At 33.3% G+C, this 18650-nt stretch overlaps 1 pseudogene; it reads right to left on the bottom strand.

The window, feature by feature from the left end:
* Window positions 1–11684: 11684 nt before the first annotated feature.
* Window positions 11685–18650, bottom strand: part of LOC141550931 (dimethyladenosine transferase 1, mitochondrial pseudogene) — a 43107-nt pseudogene continuing 36141 nt past the window's right edge.

Below are 18650 nucleotides of genomic sequence, written 5' to 3'. Positions count from 1 at the left end.
TTCCTGCCTTTTGTCCTATTAGCATTCTTTTTTTTTTTTTTTTTTTTTTTTTTTTTTTTTTGCTCAGTGAATAAGTGCTTGACAAAATAATATCACTGGCAGCACAGGTGCTTAGTAGGCTCTGTTATTACCTTTAAACCTAAGAATTCTGGCTTCTTCACCTGGTTGCCCTGAGGGAAAGAGTGAAAAAGAAAGAACTCCAGTGCTCCTCAGCGTTCATGTTATAATGTTTTTCCCTCTTCTATTGCAAAATATATTCTTTTAATTACTTGCTTTAATCTTTTTTTAAGGTGGCCCTGTGCCCACTGACTTTCTTCCCCTTCTCATTGTTTCCTTTGGGGTTTTGCTTATTGATTCCTTGTCTTCTCCTGCTTCTCTATGATTGTAGAATTCTCCCACATCTTTTTTCCTTCTCAGTTACTCAAGTAAATTCCTGTCTTTCAACTACTCCTATTCAGTAATTTTTTTAAAAAATTGCATCACTTTCCAAAAAAGATTTCTTTTTCTCTCATTATCCATGTTCTCTTTCTGTCTACTTTAGATTCTCAGTCTCTGATTCACAGCATCTATAATTATCTGGTCTCTATTTTCTCTCTATTTCTCATAGAATCAAAGCTTCCAAAGTATCCATCCATTCTAAGCTGTCTCCCAGATGTGTTCTGTCACTGCCTTTTAAAGCTTGCCCCCATAATTACCTTTTCCCATTATGTCTCATTCCCAGTACAATACCAATTATTGGGAATATCAGAGGGATATTATCTCATGGTAGCATTCTACCCCTTCTCCAGATCCTTGTTATACAGCTCCTTCTTTTGGTTACCTTTCTTTGCCCCTCCCACCATATTTGCCTCATGCTTTCCTCCTCACCAAGTGCCACTTTCTCCAGAAGTTCCAACTCTTCCCCCTTCCAATGTTGGACAGGTAGATTTTTCAAATACCAAATCCCCAAGTCCACACCTAATATAAGGTCCTCATCTCAATGCATGGACCATCTCTCTTCACCCATGGAAGCATTTATCAGTGAAATCCCCTCCTATCAGCAAATAAGACCTCCTTCCTTTCTCTCCTCTTTTTAATCTCCTACCCCTTCTCAACCCTCCATAGACTCTTCTCTTTCTAAGATCACAAAAGTCACTTTACTCTCATTGTTGGATCTTGTTTTAACGCTAATATATTCTATACCCCTTCTCTTCATGTATCCTTCCATGTTATCATGGAGTTCCACAGGAAAACAAAATAATCTACCTTTCGCATGCTGTTGGAGCTAGCTAGGTGCCTCAGTGAAAATAGTACTGGGCAAGTTATTTATCTCTGCCTCCTTTTTCTCATCTATAAAACAAGGTGGAGAAAGAAATGACAAACCACTTCTTATCTTTGGCAAGAAAACCCCAAATGGGGATGGGAGATTTGAATGTAACTGAAAAACAACTAAACAAGAAGGCAAGCTTTTCCCAGATTCTGTCTAAAAAACCTCCTGTCTACCTCTTCACTGTTACCTAAAGCAGATTTCCATCTTCATCTAATCTCCTGGTGAATTTTTATTTTTTTTAACTTTCAATAGCATTTTATTTTTTCCAGATGTATGTAAAGATGGTTTTATTTTCTTTTTTTATATAAACATTTTATTTTTCCAAATACATGTAAAAATACACAAGGTTCCAAATACATTATGCTGTGCAAGAACAACCAAATCAAAAAAACAAAAAAAAAAAAACAAAAAAAAAACCACACACACACACACAAGAAAAAAAAAAAAAGCAAACAAATATCACCACCACCAAAAAAAAGGTGAAAATACTATGTTCTGATCCACATTCAGTATCCATACTTCTCTCTGGATGCAGATAGCTCTTTCCATCCCACATCTATTGGAACTGCATTGTGGGAAAGAGCCATGATCATCACAGTTACTCAACACAAAGTCTTCTTGTTACTATATACAATGTTCTCTTGGTTCTACTCACTTCATTCAGCATCAATTCCTATAAGTCTTTCCAGGCTTTTCTGAAATCAGCTGCTTGTAATTTCTTATAGAACAATAATATTTCATTACATACATATATCATAACATATTCAGTCATTCCTCAACTGATGGGTACCATTCACTTTCCAATTCTTTGCCACTACAAAAAGAGCTGCTACAAATATTTTTGCACATGAGGGTCCTTTTCCTTGCTTTAAGATTTCTTTGAGATGCAGACCCAATGGAGACACTACTGGGTCAAAGCGTATGCACAGTTTGATAGCCCTTAGAACATAGTTCCAAATTGCTCTCCAGAATATTTGGGTCAGTTCACAATTTCACCAACTCCTGGTGAATATTTAGAAAGAAGTCTCTTATTGATCTCTCTCCTGTCACTCTGTTGCTGTTGTTGTACTTGTCTGCTGTCTCTTGTGTTTCTGTTGGTTAGGTGTTCAAGAAGTAAATGATATTTTCAGTTCTAGTTTTCTTCCTAAAAATGTTTCAAATGCCTCTTCATTATTAAATGTCCATTTTTTGTGTGTGAATATGGTTAAGCTCAAATTTTCAGAATAAGTCGCCCTGGATAACATTCTGAGCTCTATTGCTCTTTGAAACACATTAGTTGATTCCCACTTACATTTTGTATTTTAAGGTCTTTTTCCTGATTACTTACAGAACTCATTTCTCAACTGAATTGTTAAATTTAACCACTATGTATTTAAAGAGTTTACAATCTTGGCTTTTCTTTTTTGTCAGTAAATTGATTCATTTATTTTATGTTTTTCCACCAAATACCTTTTTTCAAATTAATTTTACTTGAAGAAACAATAAGTAACGAGAAAAATAGAAAAGCAATATAAGACAAAATGAAACAAAACAAAAAATAACATTATTATGTGTTCAGCAGAACACCAGCGAGAATATAAGACAATCAAAATATAAGACAACAAATACCAATTTAAGAAAATATCTATATTAGTAGAAAAAATATATTCATGAATGTCTGTCCTTGTAAATTGTTCTTTTGTTCTCTGTTGTGAACCTTATTTACTTTATTCTTTTTTCCTCTTTTTATCTGCACCCCCATCCCAAAGCAGGGTATAATTAGGAAAAGATATATTTATATATATACTTATGTAGCTATATACATACACATACATACACACATATAGACATATACATATCTCCCTTTAATCCCCCCAAAGCAAGCTACAGTTAAGAATGTATGTATACATATATACACACATACATACATACATACACACACAAATACACCAGATACACACGTCTTTCCTATCCCTGCTCTTTTATTCTGCTCCATTACTTGCCTTGCTATTACTTAACCTCCCCCCAACCAAGGATCCCTCCCTTGTTTTTTCCTCTCACCTTTTGCTTCCCCATCCACCTATCCCTCCCCCCTTATTTCTTTATAGATTTTTGAGGGTGCTTTACCCTTCATGGTATATGTGTAATGTTGTTTATTGAACCTTAGGGTTTTCTTCTAGAGGCAAACTGTGAATTCTTTCCATTATCTATGTTCAGAAGTTCTCTTCCATTATTTCCTCATTATGCTATTAAGATTTTTTTGTCTTGCCACATTCTTTTAAGAGACTTATAATCCTTGGAGTGTCTCTATGCAACCTGTCTTTGAGATCCACATTTTTGCTTTCATAGTGAGCGTATTTTCTTTTAATGCTTTTTGCTTCTCTTCTTCTAGATTGTCCTTCACTTCTGCGTTTTTGCGTTCCCAATCTTTGTTCTCTCTTTTGTTTCTTTGGTGAGGCTTGCCACTGCAGATTCCAATTTTTCTATTCTGCTCATTGTTTTTGCTGTGCAGGACATAAATTGTGTTCTCATCATTCTCATTTCTCCTTTGAACCACTCAGGAATGGTGTTTTGTGTTTTAACATTCCACAGGATTCTCTCTCTTTCATGAAGTGTTGGAGCATTTGCCCTTTTTTTTTGCAGTATTTATTAATAAATGCCTGAATTCATTTATTAGATTTATAGGCCATATTTCCTTCTGTTGTTACTGGTTTTCCTGTTGATTTATGTGCTTGTGTTCAATATCTTTGACTTTTCTTCCTGAAATCTTTGTTCATTTTAGCCTTTCCCCTCACTTCTTAAAACTCACTTTCTGATTCCCTCCTTGGGGGTCTGGATCTTAAATATCTCAATTTCCTCCTATACTGAGCAATTCATAGTTCACCAGCCTAGGTCTCTTCCCCAACTGACTTTGGGATAGTCAGAACTGGCCAGAATTGATGCTGTTTTCTTTCCCTCAAGCTTAGTAAACTGTTGCAAAGCAACCACTTCCCTCCCTATTCCTCCCTCAAATATCCTATTCCAGTATCATGTTCCACCCTCTCTATTCGTTAGATTTTTGGCCCATCCCCAGTACTATCTCTGCTAGCTCTGGCTGAGCAGATGCTACAGCATTGTCCACCCTGGAAGTTCAGAGCTTTGTAGCACTGATGATATCAGGTTATAACTCCTGGCAGGATATTGTTCTTAAGGGACTGAAACTCCTTGGCTATCTGTTGCAGCTAAGGTACATGGATACATTTTCCCTGAGATACAATGATGATTGATAATAATAATAGATTTCATTAAGTAGAACCTTAAGGTTTGCAAAATGCTTTACAAACATTTCATTTGATCTCACAACAATCCCAGTTAGATACTATTATTATCCCTATATTACAGGTAAGTAAATTGAGGCAGGTAAAAATTAAGTGACTTGCCTAGGATCACATAATTAGTAAGTTTCTGAGGCTAGATTTGAAATCAAGTGTTCTTGATTCCACATCCAACATTATATTCACTGTACTATCTAGCTTCCTTCTAGTTGGCTACTAGAGGGTAACTTTTCTCTCTTTTTTCTTCCTTCCTTCCTTCCTTCCTTCCTTCCTTCCTTCCTTCCTTCCTTCCTTCCTTCCTTCCTTCCTTCCTTCCTTCCTTCCTTCCTTCCTTCCTTCCTTCCTTCCTTCCTCCTTTCCTTCTTTCTTTCTGCCTTTCTTTCCTTTCTTTCCTTTTTCGTTTTTCTTTTTTCTTTTTTTAAACTAGAGCAACTCATAAGACACTGGAGGAGAGAGTGTTATACCAATGACATCACAATTCTTTTGAAGTATTTAAGTATAAATATAGTTGAGCTAGAAAATGCATCTTCAGAAACTAAATAAGGGAAATATTTTCTGGTCCTCTTACACCCTTTTCTGCCATGCTCCAGGCTATTTCCTCCTTGAGTGTGAGCTGCTGAGGTGACCTGTTATTGGCAAGAATAATAACCTTAACATGAATCAGCAAAGGAGAAACAGAAGAAGCAGTCAGGTAGATAAGAGAATCAGAGGATCATAGAACTAGACCTTTGGAGAGTTCAAAATGGACTTCAAAGGCCATAGTCCACCCTCCTTCATCTTACAAATAAGAAAATCCAAGGAGGTTAAATCACTCATATTAATCATCAAAAGGGGGTAGAGTTTGAACCCAGCTCCTCTAACTCCAGAGCCAGAGCTCTCTCCACTATACATCATTGCCTTAAAGTGAAGGAAAGATCAATTTCAAAAGATAGAGGCAGTGGTGTTTTAGAAAGGAGATGTGATCCAAAATGAGAATTTCAGAGTTCAGGATCTTAAAAGTGGAACCATCCTGCATGATGATGAGACCTTGCATGTAACTATTCCTCTGGTTATCTAAGGTAAGGTAGAACTGAAAGTCACTTCAGTTGAGGAAGTTGGTGGACTAGAAAGTCATAGTATTATCGTCAACAAAATTTTGAAATCACCAGTGGATGCTTAAGTAGAGAAAAAGACTATGAATCAAATGTTAATGTTTTTGGAATGTTACAGAATGATGTGAGTATCCAGAAGTTTATGGAATCCATGACAATGAGAACAGGATGATATAACTAGGGGACATTAGTTTCCATGCAGGAGAAATTGCTAAGAGGAGGTAGCAAAGAAAAGGTTGCAAATAACACTGAAAAGCAGGAATATATGTTCTCCTCCTCCTGACCTGTAAGTCAATGCATGATGGATTTATAAGATCTTTTGTATTTAGATATAGAAAAGACCTTAGAGATTTCCTAATCCTAAACTTCAAAGAATTCTAAGGGATGACATTCATTTGAAATGATGGTTTATGAGCCTCCATCAATCTGTCTACTTTTTTCTAGTCAACCAAAGATACAATTAGTTCAAAGGAAAGGTATTTAATGAAATAACCTAGTAAAAAGATCTGCAATTGAGTATTTCCTCTATGCACAAATAGATCATCAAGAAATCAAAATGTAGAGGGCCATACATGAGGAATATATATAAATGGGAAATTCATTCCTCTGGGACTTCAGAATGATAACATTGCTTATTGGTCTTGCTTCTCACAGGTCCAAAGGGCTCATTGAGCTGATTGCTAATTTACTAGAGTGTGATAGAAGCTTCTTGTTAAGAACAAGCTCTGTAAGTCATCAAACTCAACCAACAGAATTCAGCCAGAATGTTTATAGGTCAAAATTAGGGCTTTTAAATATATATATTTCTTTACCAGAGATCAAACAGATCAGATCAAACAAAACAGACAAATAACTATCTAACTTGGGATTAACCATTTTTGAACAACACACACACAAACACATGATTTCTGATTTTTCTGCAGAAAAGTTTGAGCTAGATAACTAAAATAATCTAGTATTTGACAAACCCAAAGACCCCCAGCTTTGGGGATAAGAACTCACTGTTTGACAAAAATTGCTGGGAAAATTGGAAATTAGTATGGCAGAAACTAGGCATTGACCCATATTTAACACCATACACCAAGATCAAGTCAAAATAGGTTCATGAGATTATAAATAAATTAGAAGCGCATAGGATAGTTTGCCTCTTAGACCTGTGAAAAAGGAAGGAATTTGTGACCAAAGAAGAACCAGAGATCATTATTAATCACAAAATAGAAAATTTGATATCAAATTAAAAAGTATTTGTACAAACAAAACTAATGCAGACAAGATTAGAAGGGAAGTAATAAACTAGGAAAACATTTTTACAATCAAAGGTTCTGATAAAGGTCTCATTTCCAAAATATATAGAGAACTGACTCTAATTTATAAGAAATCAAGCCATTCTCCAATTGATAAATGGACAAAGGATATGAACAGACAATTCTCAGATGAAGAAATTGAAACTATTTCTAGCCATATGAAAAAATGCTCCAAGTCATTATTAATCAGAGAAATGCAAATTAAGACAACTCTGAGATTCCACCACACACCTCTCAGACTGGCTAGAATGACAGGGAAAGATAATGACAAATGTTGGAGGGGATGTGGGAAAACAGAGACACTGATACATTGTTCATGGATTATGAATACATCCAACCATTCTGGAGAGCAATTTGGAACTATGCTCAAAAGTTATCAAACTGTGCATACCCTTTGACCCAGCAGCGTTACTACTGGGTTTGTATCCCAAAGAGATTTTACAGAAGGGAAAGGGACCTGTATGTGCAAGAATGTTTGTGGCAGCCCTCTTTGTAGTGGCCAGAAATTGGAAACTGAGTGGATGCCCATCAATTGGAGAATGGCTGAATAAATTGTAGTATATGAATGTTATGGAATGTTATTGTTCTGTAAGAAATGACCAGCAGGATGATTTCACAGAGGCCTGGAGAGACTTACATGAACTGCTGCTGAGTGAAATGAGCAGGACCAGGAGATCATTGTATACTTCAACAACAATACTGTATGATGATCAATTCTGATAGACGAGGCCCTCTCCAACAATGAGATGAACCAAATCAGTTCCAATAGAGCAGTAATGAACTCAACCAGTTACACCCAGGGAAAGAACTCTGGGGGTTGAATATAAACCACTACATAAGATTCCCAATCCCTATATTTTTGTCTGTCTAGATTTTTTATTTTCTTCACAGGTTAATTGTACACTGTTTCAAGTCTGATTCTTTTTGTACAGCAAAATAACTGTTTGGACATGTATACATATATTGTATTTAACTTATACTTTAACATATTTAACATGTACTGGTCAACCTACCATCTAGGGGAAGGGGTGGGGGAAAGGAGGGGAAAAGTTGAAACAAAAGGTTTTGCAGTTGTCAATGCTGGGAAATTACCTATGCATAAATTTTTTTTGTAAAAATTAATTAATTAATTAATTTTTTAAAAGATTTAAAAATTTTAAAAAAAGAAAATTTTGAGCTAGGATAAAAGATATCCTATAGGTAAGATCAATATTGTCCACTGAGTCCGCATTCCTGTTTTTTTTTTTTTAAATGCATATTGTTTAAGAGTTAAATCTACATACTTTATTCTGGCTAGTAAAAAAACATTGGTTTTCTTACATCTATTTATTATCTTTTTTTTCTTTTTGTGAGGCACTTGGGATTAAGTGATTTGCCCAGAGTCACACAGCCAGGCAGTGTTAAGTGTCTGAACTTAGGTCCTCCTGACCCCAGGGCCTTGCTCTCTCCACTGTGCTAAATTAAGAAACAGAAACCTAAAAAATTGATGAGATCACATGGCTATTCACCCCATCTGTAGGAAACAATAATTCAGTTTAGTTCAAAAAGCATTTATTGAACATTTACCCCTAAAACCGAAGAATTATAATCTCAAAGAAAAGACCTCCAAATACTAGAGAGTAAAGTAAAATATGCTCCAGCATCTCTTTAAAAAGCCTAACTAGAAAATACTGATTTTAAATAAAAGTGAAACTACTCTTCTCTCTTAAATAATGAAGCCAAGACAACAGCATGAGAATATAAGAATGACAATCTTAATGTAATCTAGAAAAAAAGAAAGTCAAAACTTAATAACTTAAAATCACAGAATCTGAGTGAAAAGTGACCTCAGAGATTCAACCATCCTGCACTTGCTGGCTTGTTCCATCTTCATATGGCCTGTCTCCAGCATTCTCAATGTCCAGCTACCCTCTTCTGAGCATTCTCCAGTTTGTCTATGAGCTTTCTAAAATGTGACCCTCCAGAGCCTCTAGATATGGTCAGCCCAGGGCAGGGTGCAGCCAAACAACTGTTCTAGACACAATGTCTCTCTTAATGCACTTGAGGAAAGTATGCTTTCCAGCCCTCTCCCTGACTTCCCTCTCTCTCCAGATTCCTTTACTAATTCATTCAAACAATTTTAAATCCACCTAACCATTTCATCACCCAGCCCATATTTCTCCATCTTGTCATGACAGATCTTACCAATGCTTGGCCAAAATCAAGGTATACTGTACTTATTTTGTATCTGTTGTGTTCCTGTAAGCTACAAAGGATTGTCCAAAAAGGATATGAAGTTATTCTGATAAGACCTGTTCTTCAGGAAGTCATGCTAAATTTTGATGATTACTATTTCCCCTTTAATTGCTTTAATGATTTATTCTAGCATTTTCCTGAAAATAAAGGTCAAAGTTACTAGTCTGAGGTTTACAGATTCTATTCTTTTCTCTTTTTTTGAAAACTAGTAGGGGCAGCTAGATAGTACAGGGGATAGAACACCGGTCCAAAGTCAGGAGGACCTGAATTCAAATCTGGTCTCAGACATTAAAAACTTCCTAGCTTTGTGATCCTGGCCAAGTCACTTAACTCTAATTGCCTAAGGCAAAAGAAAATTGGCTAAATATTTGTCCTTTTGCAGGACTTCTATACCTCTGCTACTCTCAAGATCTCAGAATTACTGTCAGTAATTCAGAAAAAGACAAAATAAGATGTCTGACTTTTTATTATACCCTAGGAGGTGAAAGATCTATGGCTGGTAATTTGGACTCATTGAAGTCAAATTGTTACTATCTTCTCATGTCATCAGCTCCTGTTTAAGAAATTTTGTTCTATTCTTCCCAAGTCAAAAAAGTATCTTCAAGCTAATCTAATTCCAATTGATCAATAATGGACAGAATCAGCTACACCCAGAGAAGAAACACTGGGAAATGAGTGTAAACTGTTAGCATTTTTTGTTTTTCTTCCCAGATTATTCTTACCTTCCGAATCCAATTCTTCATTTGCAACAACAACAACAATAAAATTCGGTTCTGCACATATATATTGTACCTAGGAGATACTATGACATATTTAATATGTATGGGAATGCTTGCCATCTAGGGGAGGGGGTGGAGGGAAGGAGGGGAAAATTTGGAACAGAAGGGAGTACAAGTGATAATGTTGTAAAAAATTACCTATGCATATGCACTGTCAAAAAATGTTATAATTATAAAATTTTTAAAAAGTATCTTCAGAGATTCTCCTAATCTCTTTGAATACTTTTCATCTCAAGCTAGGGACTGAAAAAAAAAAAAAAAGTTTGTTTCAGAAAGAATTAGTAGAACCAAAAGAACTGTGACTGATAAAAGTAGATTGCCACTCGGAGTTTCTAGCAACAGTGTCCCAAGAAACTACCCCTTACCCTCTGAGGAAAACAGACCCCATCCAAACTGAGATTCTGATACAATAAATAGCAGGCAGCAAGGGTCAGGGTAAGCAGAATAGTACTGAATCTTGTGAAGATAGAAAATTGGAAGTAAGCACATTGGAAGCAAGGACATCATAAAAAAAAATCTCTAGAGTGATTAATTGAGAAAGACGAAAGTCAATTGAAAGAAAAACTGAACCAGCATTACAAGAAATGTTTCCTGTTTTGATTTAGAAATTAAAATGTAGAATATTTCCTTAATTCTTCAAGTTTTTTTTGATGTTGTATCTGAAGTATAAGACTCAAAAATAAGTTAGCAAAAAGGCATACTTTAAAAAATACTAATTTTATATCGCAAATTTAACACTATCCTTCAGACAAATTTGTGTATAAACATAAATTAAATATGCATGCAGTTTCTTCATTCAATACCAAATGAACAGGGATTTGTGAATATGATTACTTAGAAAGATTTCTCTAACATAATTCAATGAATCAACATTAGCAAAGTAAAATTAGTAGCATATACTGTGAATGAGGATGTGCAAAGTCTCATACCAGACCTGGACATTGTAACTGTTTTCTATATAACAAGATTCTACCAGTATTATATTCTAAAAGTATACTTCTTAACACTACATGTGTAAAACAAAAAAATAAACTTCTAATTTCATGCAAATATGCCAAAATACAATTTGTTTAAATTTAATTTAAACAACCACAAAATATGTGCTAAGAAAGACAAAAACTAGTAATTTACTGCTTTTATTCCCCCTATTCAACATGTTTCTTTAACACAACCTGCACACAATAGAAGTTAGCATTTGTGCAATTTTTATATTTATTTTAGAACCAACAAATTGCTACTACAATCTCAGTGTGAAAGTACTTTGCAACAAGAGAAAATGAGTTATAATTGTCTAGAGAAAATGAAGATAGCATAAAAATCTCTGCAAAAACAAAAATCTAGCAACTCCAAGGAGTTCTAGTTCTAAAGATCATTTGAAGAATAAATGAAGTTATCAAATAGGTAAGCAAATAAATTAGAATTCTTTTTTCCCTTATTTGATTGTATTTATTTTCTGTCAACTTGTACAATAAAAGAAAAATAAGTTACATCTAGGTACTGATACTTTTATTAATACTTCTTACTGAAACATTATCACTATGAAAATGTCTTTTAGAAAATCTGTACAAAGCAGTATCTCTATCCCAATTGGAATAAATGGAAACAATTATTCACATTGAAATTTGACATTATGAATTTAAACATTATGTACAGAATTATGGTCAAAACAAAAGTTATATATAATCTAAATTATTATCATCTACATGCTTTATATGATTTTGACTTTTCTTTTGCCTAAGTTCATCCCTGAAATTATGGGTGAACATTTTTCTGTAGACATCACAAAGGTCATTGAAATGCAAGATGGAAAGCTGAGTTGTCCATAAACCAGGGCTCAAAACAACTAACATTAACTTTTTTTTCCCAAGTTTTTTGAGTGTTCAGCTTGTGGGGATAGTGTTCCAATCCCCTGCAGGCAATACTTCCTTCTGAACTGAAAAATACTCTGAACAACTTTTTCCACAAGTTTAATTGGCTGATTTATTCAAGGTTATAGCAGGAGAGTAAAATGAACCACTCCCACATCTAGCTTTAGTTAGGGGACAAAAGTTCGGCCTGGAATCATAAAGGAATGCTGAAACTTGCAAAGATACTGGGCATGATGGAAAGTTAACTTAATTGTTTATTTCCTGTACTGGCTGTCAGCCTTTCAGCCACTTCCTTTTGAAAAGTCAAGGTCATGTGTATTCTTCCATAAACAACAGATCCATCTCTTTTAGAAATATTTTCAAACTATTTAATGATCAAAGAAATAAACACATAGTAAGGCAGATTGCCAATAACATATACTCTTGGAGGATAATTCTTTCTTTGAAGGTGGTCTGGAAAAGTCTTTTCTATTTAAATGTTAGCATATCCCTATGTACAATTTTCAGTTTTTCAGGTGCTTCATCAGATAGAATCTGTAACCCAGGAATAAATTAAGTGTTCTTTTCAATCACAAGAAGATCAGCTATTTGAGCGATATGAATGACTCTTGTAATGCCACTTGGCCCAAGGCCCACTTCATAAAGTTGACCATTTTTCAGCTTGCCAGTCTTTCATACAATCTTATCTGTCAGCCTCAAGCCCAGGAGGAAGTTCTGGGATAGCTGTTTCTGGGCTCAGAGTTTAATGATCTCCCTGACAATAGGCAAAGTAGAAATATAGATTGGAGGAAAAACATACTAGAACAAAATCACAAAATGATACTGTAAAAATATATGAGAACTCCATAGAATAAGAATAATGAACCTAAAGATAAGATGTAAAGAGATGGTCTAAAGATTATAATGATCCTTCCAGAAGAATATCATTTAAAAAAAAACACCTGGTTGCCATATGTCAATTATACCAGAAATATCAGAAGCACCTGGTAAAGCTAAGATTCACATAATCCATAAGAAGCCAACAAAAAGAAAATTTTAATTTAAATCACCAAGCAATATTTAGTTAAATTTCACAACTTCAATAAGAAAAAAAAAAATAACTCTTACAGACTGGAAGGAAAAAATTCTTCAATCTCCAAGAAGAAAAAAATCAGAATAACACAAGATTATTTTGTTATTATAAGAAAGCAAAGAGAAAATTATTATAGGATTTTATTCTAAAGAGCAAGAAAACAGCCTGCCACCCCAAAATAACATCCTTATGCCTAAAACATCAAATAAAATAACTGAACATTTAGTAAGAGGAAAAAATTTGAATCATAACTTCAAAAGAATCCAAAGACAAATAAAGTATTTAACTTGTAAAATGAATAAACAGCTAACTTAAATACTTTCAGATAACAATGAAAGAATAATAAATGAAATATTTATTTTCATGCAGCTAGGGCAAGATAATGTAAAAATTTTTTTTATTTTCTTTCTTTTTTTAAAACATAGCTCACATACTGAATTTCAGAGCTATAGCAAATAGTATCAATGTGCTAAAGAGTTGAAAGTGTAAAGGTGTGATGGAGAAAAATAAGATGATGGAAAGTAGGTAGAAGGAAATTAATTAATATTTCAGTAGGTAGAACTTTATCCTTTCATTAATGAATCAATATTACAAGGTGTGGGCTAATTCAGAAGAATGATTCATTTGAGGAGAGGAAAGTATGAAATAGGGATTCATAGGTTACAAATTATCAGAAATTCAAGAGAGACAATAGGCTTTTAATTTGAACTTTTTCCAGATGGTAGAAAGTAAAAATAGGATATTAGAGGGCAGAACACAGAGGAAAGAATAACTAGTATAAAGGGAATAATCTAACAATGTTGCACAGTTGAACTCACAGAAGTGAGAAAGGATGAGAAAAAAAGTCTTGCAATGAATTTTTCCTTGTAGAGTTGGACACTTCAGGAGATTATTCCTATAGGAGTAATTAGTTGGATATCCAGAAAGGCAGAGCTTGGAGGGGTATAACTGTTCATAGGTTCAAAAGTAAGATGGCATGATATCAGAAGATATAAACAATTGGGGGAAAGACAAAGAAAAATACTTGATTCCCTTACTAAAATTATAGTACTCTTCTCACCATACCCTACTGTTTCTATCAAGAATTAGCACTTAGTGAATAGATTCTAGAGAACCCTTAAAAAAGTAAGGAATAAGAAAGGAGTGAAAGGAAAACATTTATTGGAAAGGGAAATTACGAAGTAATATCACTGAAATAGAAGAATGTGTGAGTTGGATGGACAGGGAAGATTAGACATTGAACTCTCTAACTGGGAAAAGGAGGAGTTAACCAATAAAAGAGAGAAAGAATATACTATAATAATAAAAGTACAGGGAATATTAGATTGAATAGGGTAATAAAAGGGAGGAGGAGAGGGAAAATGAGCAGATTCAAATTATAAGTAAAACAGACTTACAAACTGTTTTGCCTTACAAGAAGAGGCAAATCAACATAAATGCAGAAAATTATACACATGCACACAATGCAACCATATACATATGTATGCTTATATGTTTATACATGTAGATATTTATATATACACACAATGGAAGAAAACAAATCCTAATTATAACCCTAATCAGTAGATTTAATTACATGACAAAGAAAGAAAAAAGAATTGAAAAGAATTTGAATAGAAAAGAATTGAAAAGTGGATAAGAAAACAAACACATTTAAAACATATACACAATATAAACATGTATACATATAAAGAGGGAAAATATGAAAAGACATAAGTTCTTGTGCTTTAGGCTATTCATAAAAAGTAGGCATTGCAATCATACTCTCAGATAGGGCAACAAAATTGGTATAGACATATGAAGACAAACAGGAAAATTACATTATATTTAAAGGCACCATGGGAAAATAACTATATTAAATAGCATAGCAGTTGAGTTGTCACAAAAAAAAATCTAAGTGAGTTGGAAGAGTGAGGAGTGAAAGAATAGTAGGAGACTTTAATATTTCTCTCAGAGATAGATAAATCCAACAGAAAGAAGATATAAAGGTAAAGAAATTGTGTAATAAACTAGATTTGACATATATGATAACTTCTGAATGGAAATATGAAAGAATATAGATAATTTTCATTATTCTATTATAATATTTTAAGTTTTCTCTTACTAAGACTTATGTTTTTCTCCCTCTCACTCCCTTTCCCCAGTGAAAAAAAATAAATCATCATATTCATCAGATACAAAATGTGTGTTGTGTGCTTCATATTTAGTTCATTACAGGGCAGCTAGGTGGCGCAGTGGATAGAGCACCAGCCCTGAATTCAGGAGTAACGAAGTTCAAATTTGGTCTCAGACACTTAATACTTCCTAGCTGTGTGACCTGGGCAAGTCACTTAACCCTAGCCTCAGGGGAAAAAAAAAAAAAAAAAAGTTCATTACATCTGTCAGGAAGGAAGTTTTTCATCATCAGGCCTCTAGATTTTTGATTTATTATTGCCTTGATCAGAAGTCTTAAGTTTTTCAAAACTGTTCATTATTACAATAGTATTGTTGTAATATTATATATATATATATATATATATATATATATATATATATATATATATATATATATATATATATATATAACTTATAACCTAGTTCCCTAAATTCTATTCACTTCAGTCTACATACAAAATCTTAATGGATTTTTATAAAGCCAGATCATTCATAATTTCTTTCTTTCTTCCTTCCTTCCTTCCTTTCTTTCTTTGTTTTTTTTTTTTTTTTTCCTGAGGCAATTGAGGTTAAGTGATTTGCCCAGGGTCACACAGCTAGGAACTGTTAAGTATCTGAGACCAGATTTGAACTCAGGTCCTCCTGACTTCAGGGGTGGTGCTCTATCCACTGTGCCACCTAGCTGTCCTTCATTCATCATTTCTTATACCACTATAATATTCCTTTATATTAAAGTAGTATAATTCATTCAGCCATTACCCAAATTATAGGCTCTCCCTTAGTTTTCAGTTCTTTGTCACTACAAAAAGAAGTCTTGTAAATATTTTTTGCAAATATAGGACATTGTGTTCTCTCTTTGCTCTCTTTGGAGTATATGGGTAATAGTGGTATTCCTGGCTAAAAGAGTATGCACAATTTAGTAACTTATTGACTATAGTTCAAAATTGCTTTCCAGAATAACTGGATCAATTCACAATTTCACTAACAAGGTATTAATATATCTATTTTCCCTTGGACACCAAAATAAATACAAAAGAAGAATTCTTGAAAATCAGAGAAATAGAGAAATTCAAAGAGATTACCCAATGAACTGATTAAAAACTATGAGTTATTTTTTTAAACACTAGCAAAATCAATATATCATCTTACTCTATTATCTAACCTAATCAATAAAAAGGGAAATCAAATGACCAAAACAAAAAGAAATTATCACAATGAATTAACAGTATGGAAAAAAATTAAAAGGATTACCAAAAATTATAGTGCCTAATTATGCTCAAAAAAAACCCCCCAAAAACTCGAGATTTAAAAGGAAACTGATGTACAAAAAATAAAATGTCCAGACAAACAATCACCCAATCTTGGAAAAACAAATTAAGCAGGCTATAAATGAATTGATGGAACTACTTAAGATGTATTTAAGAGAGAATTCTATCCAATATTTAAAGAGCAATTAATATATATATTTCATAAATTATTTTCAAAAACAGATGCCTTACCAAATAAATATTGTCCCAATATCCAAAGATAAGAAAAAGTAGTAAAAGAGAACTGTAGAGCAACTTAAATAATTAATAACTATACAAAAATATAAATAAAATCCTTACAAAGAAATTGAAGAAATATACACAGAAAATAATTCACCAATTTGGATTCAAATCAGTAATGAAAAAATGGTTCAACATCAGGAAAGCAATTAGCATTTTTAATCTTAACAAAGAAGAACAAAAATACATAATTATTCCATTTAATTATGGAAATTTTTTTGAGAAAATGTAGCAATCACTCATATTTAATCTTGAAAAATCAAAAGGATAGGCATGGAGGGGTCGTCTTTTAAACCAATGCATTATCTGCATTAAAATAACACTGGGAGCTTTCATTGTACAAAGTGAGATGAAATATCGTTACACTTCCCACCATTATGTGATAGTTCTAGAAATTACTATAACAACAAGACTAGAATGCAGGAAAAGCTAAGGTATAAACATTTTGTAGAGGAGCAAAACTATTCATATTTGTAGATTTCATGATATTATGCTTTTAAAACCTCAGAGAATCAATAAAAATACTAATTAACTAAACTAATAGCTGTAGCAAGTTTTTAATATTCAAAAATACATCCCCAAAACCAGCATTTCTATACAGAACTAATAAAGAAATTACAATAAGATAAATTTTGTTCAAAATAACAAGAGTTATAAAATACATGTAAATTAGCCCACCAAAAAATACACAAGATGTATATAAATGTAATTATAATAATTTAAGAAATAAAGTCACTGCTCATGTTTAGACTATAGTAATTACAATGCAAGGACAAGTCTACCTAATTTAATATACAAATGTAGTAAAATATCAAACAAATCACAGAGAAAATAATTTTTAAAACTTGAAGAAATAACAACAAAATACATTGGAAGAATAAGGAAGAGAATCTCAAAGTAAATGAGAAAAAAATAGGCATGAAGCCAGAATAATTTTCTCATGTCCCAAATTATATTATAAAATCATGTCATCAAAACTGTTTAATACTGATAAGTGAGGAGAGAGAGAGAGAGAGACAGAGACAGAGACAGAGACAGAGACAGAGACTGAAGAGAGGAAGAGTACAACAGCAGAAAACACTAAACACCCAAGAAATAGAGATTTAAGGAAAAGAATAATTTACTGCTTGAATTCACTTTAAAAACATTAATTTTGGGGACAAGAATTCCTTTAAAAAAAAATAAACAGGACCCGAACTTTTGGGATACGAATTTACTATTTGACAAAAACTGGGAAAATTGGAAACTAGTATGGCAGAAACTAGGCATTGACCCACACCACATATAACACCATCCACCAAAATAAGGTGAAAATGGGATCATGATTTAGATGTAAAGAATAAGATTATAAATAAATTAGAGGAACATAGGATAGTTTACTTCTCAGACCTGTGGAGGAGGAAGGAATTTGTGACCAAAGAAGAACTAGAGATCATTATTGATCACAAAGTAGAAAATTTTGATTATATTAAGTTAAAAAGTTTTTGTACAAACAAAAATAATGCAGACAAGATTAGAAGGGAAGCAATAAACTGGGAAAATATTTTTTACATTCAAAGGTTCTGATAAAGGCCTCATTTCCAAAATATATATAGAATTGACTCAAACTTATAAGAAATCAAGCCATTCTCCAATTGATAAATGGTCAAAGTATATGAACAATGTTCGAATGAAGAAATTGAAACTATTTCTAGTCATATGAAAAGGTGCTCCAAATCATTATTGATCAGAGAAATGAAAATTAAGACAAATCTGAGATACCACTACACATCTCATATTGGCTAAGATGACAGGAAAAGATAATGACAAATGTTGGAGGGGATGTGGGAAAACTGAGACACTAATACATTATTGGTGGATTTGTGAACAAATCCAACCATTCTGGAGAACAGTTTGGAGCTATGCTCAAAAAGTTATCAAACTGTGCATATCCTTTGATCCAGCAGTGTTACTACTGGGCTTATGTCCCAAAGAGATCTTAAAGAAGGGAAAGGGACC

Source organism: Sminthopsis crassicaudata, chromosome 1 (genome assembly GCF_048593235.1).
Source record: "Sminthopsis crassicaudata isolate SCR6 chromosome 1, ASM4859323v1, whole genome shotgun sequence".
NCBI classification, from domain to species: Eukaryota; Metazoa; Chordata; class Mammalia; order Dasyuromorphia; family Dasyuridae; genus Sminthopsis; species Sminthopsis crassicaudata.
Note: the sequence above shows the minus strand (reverse complement) of the source record. Positions and strands in the feature narration are given on the sequence as shown.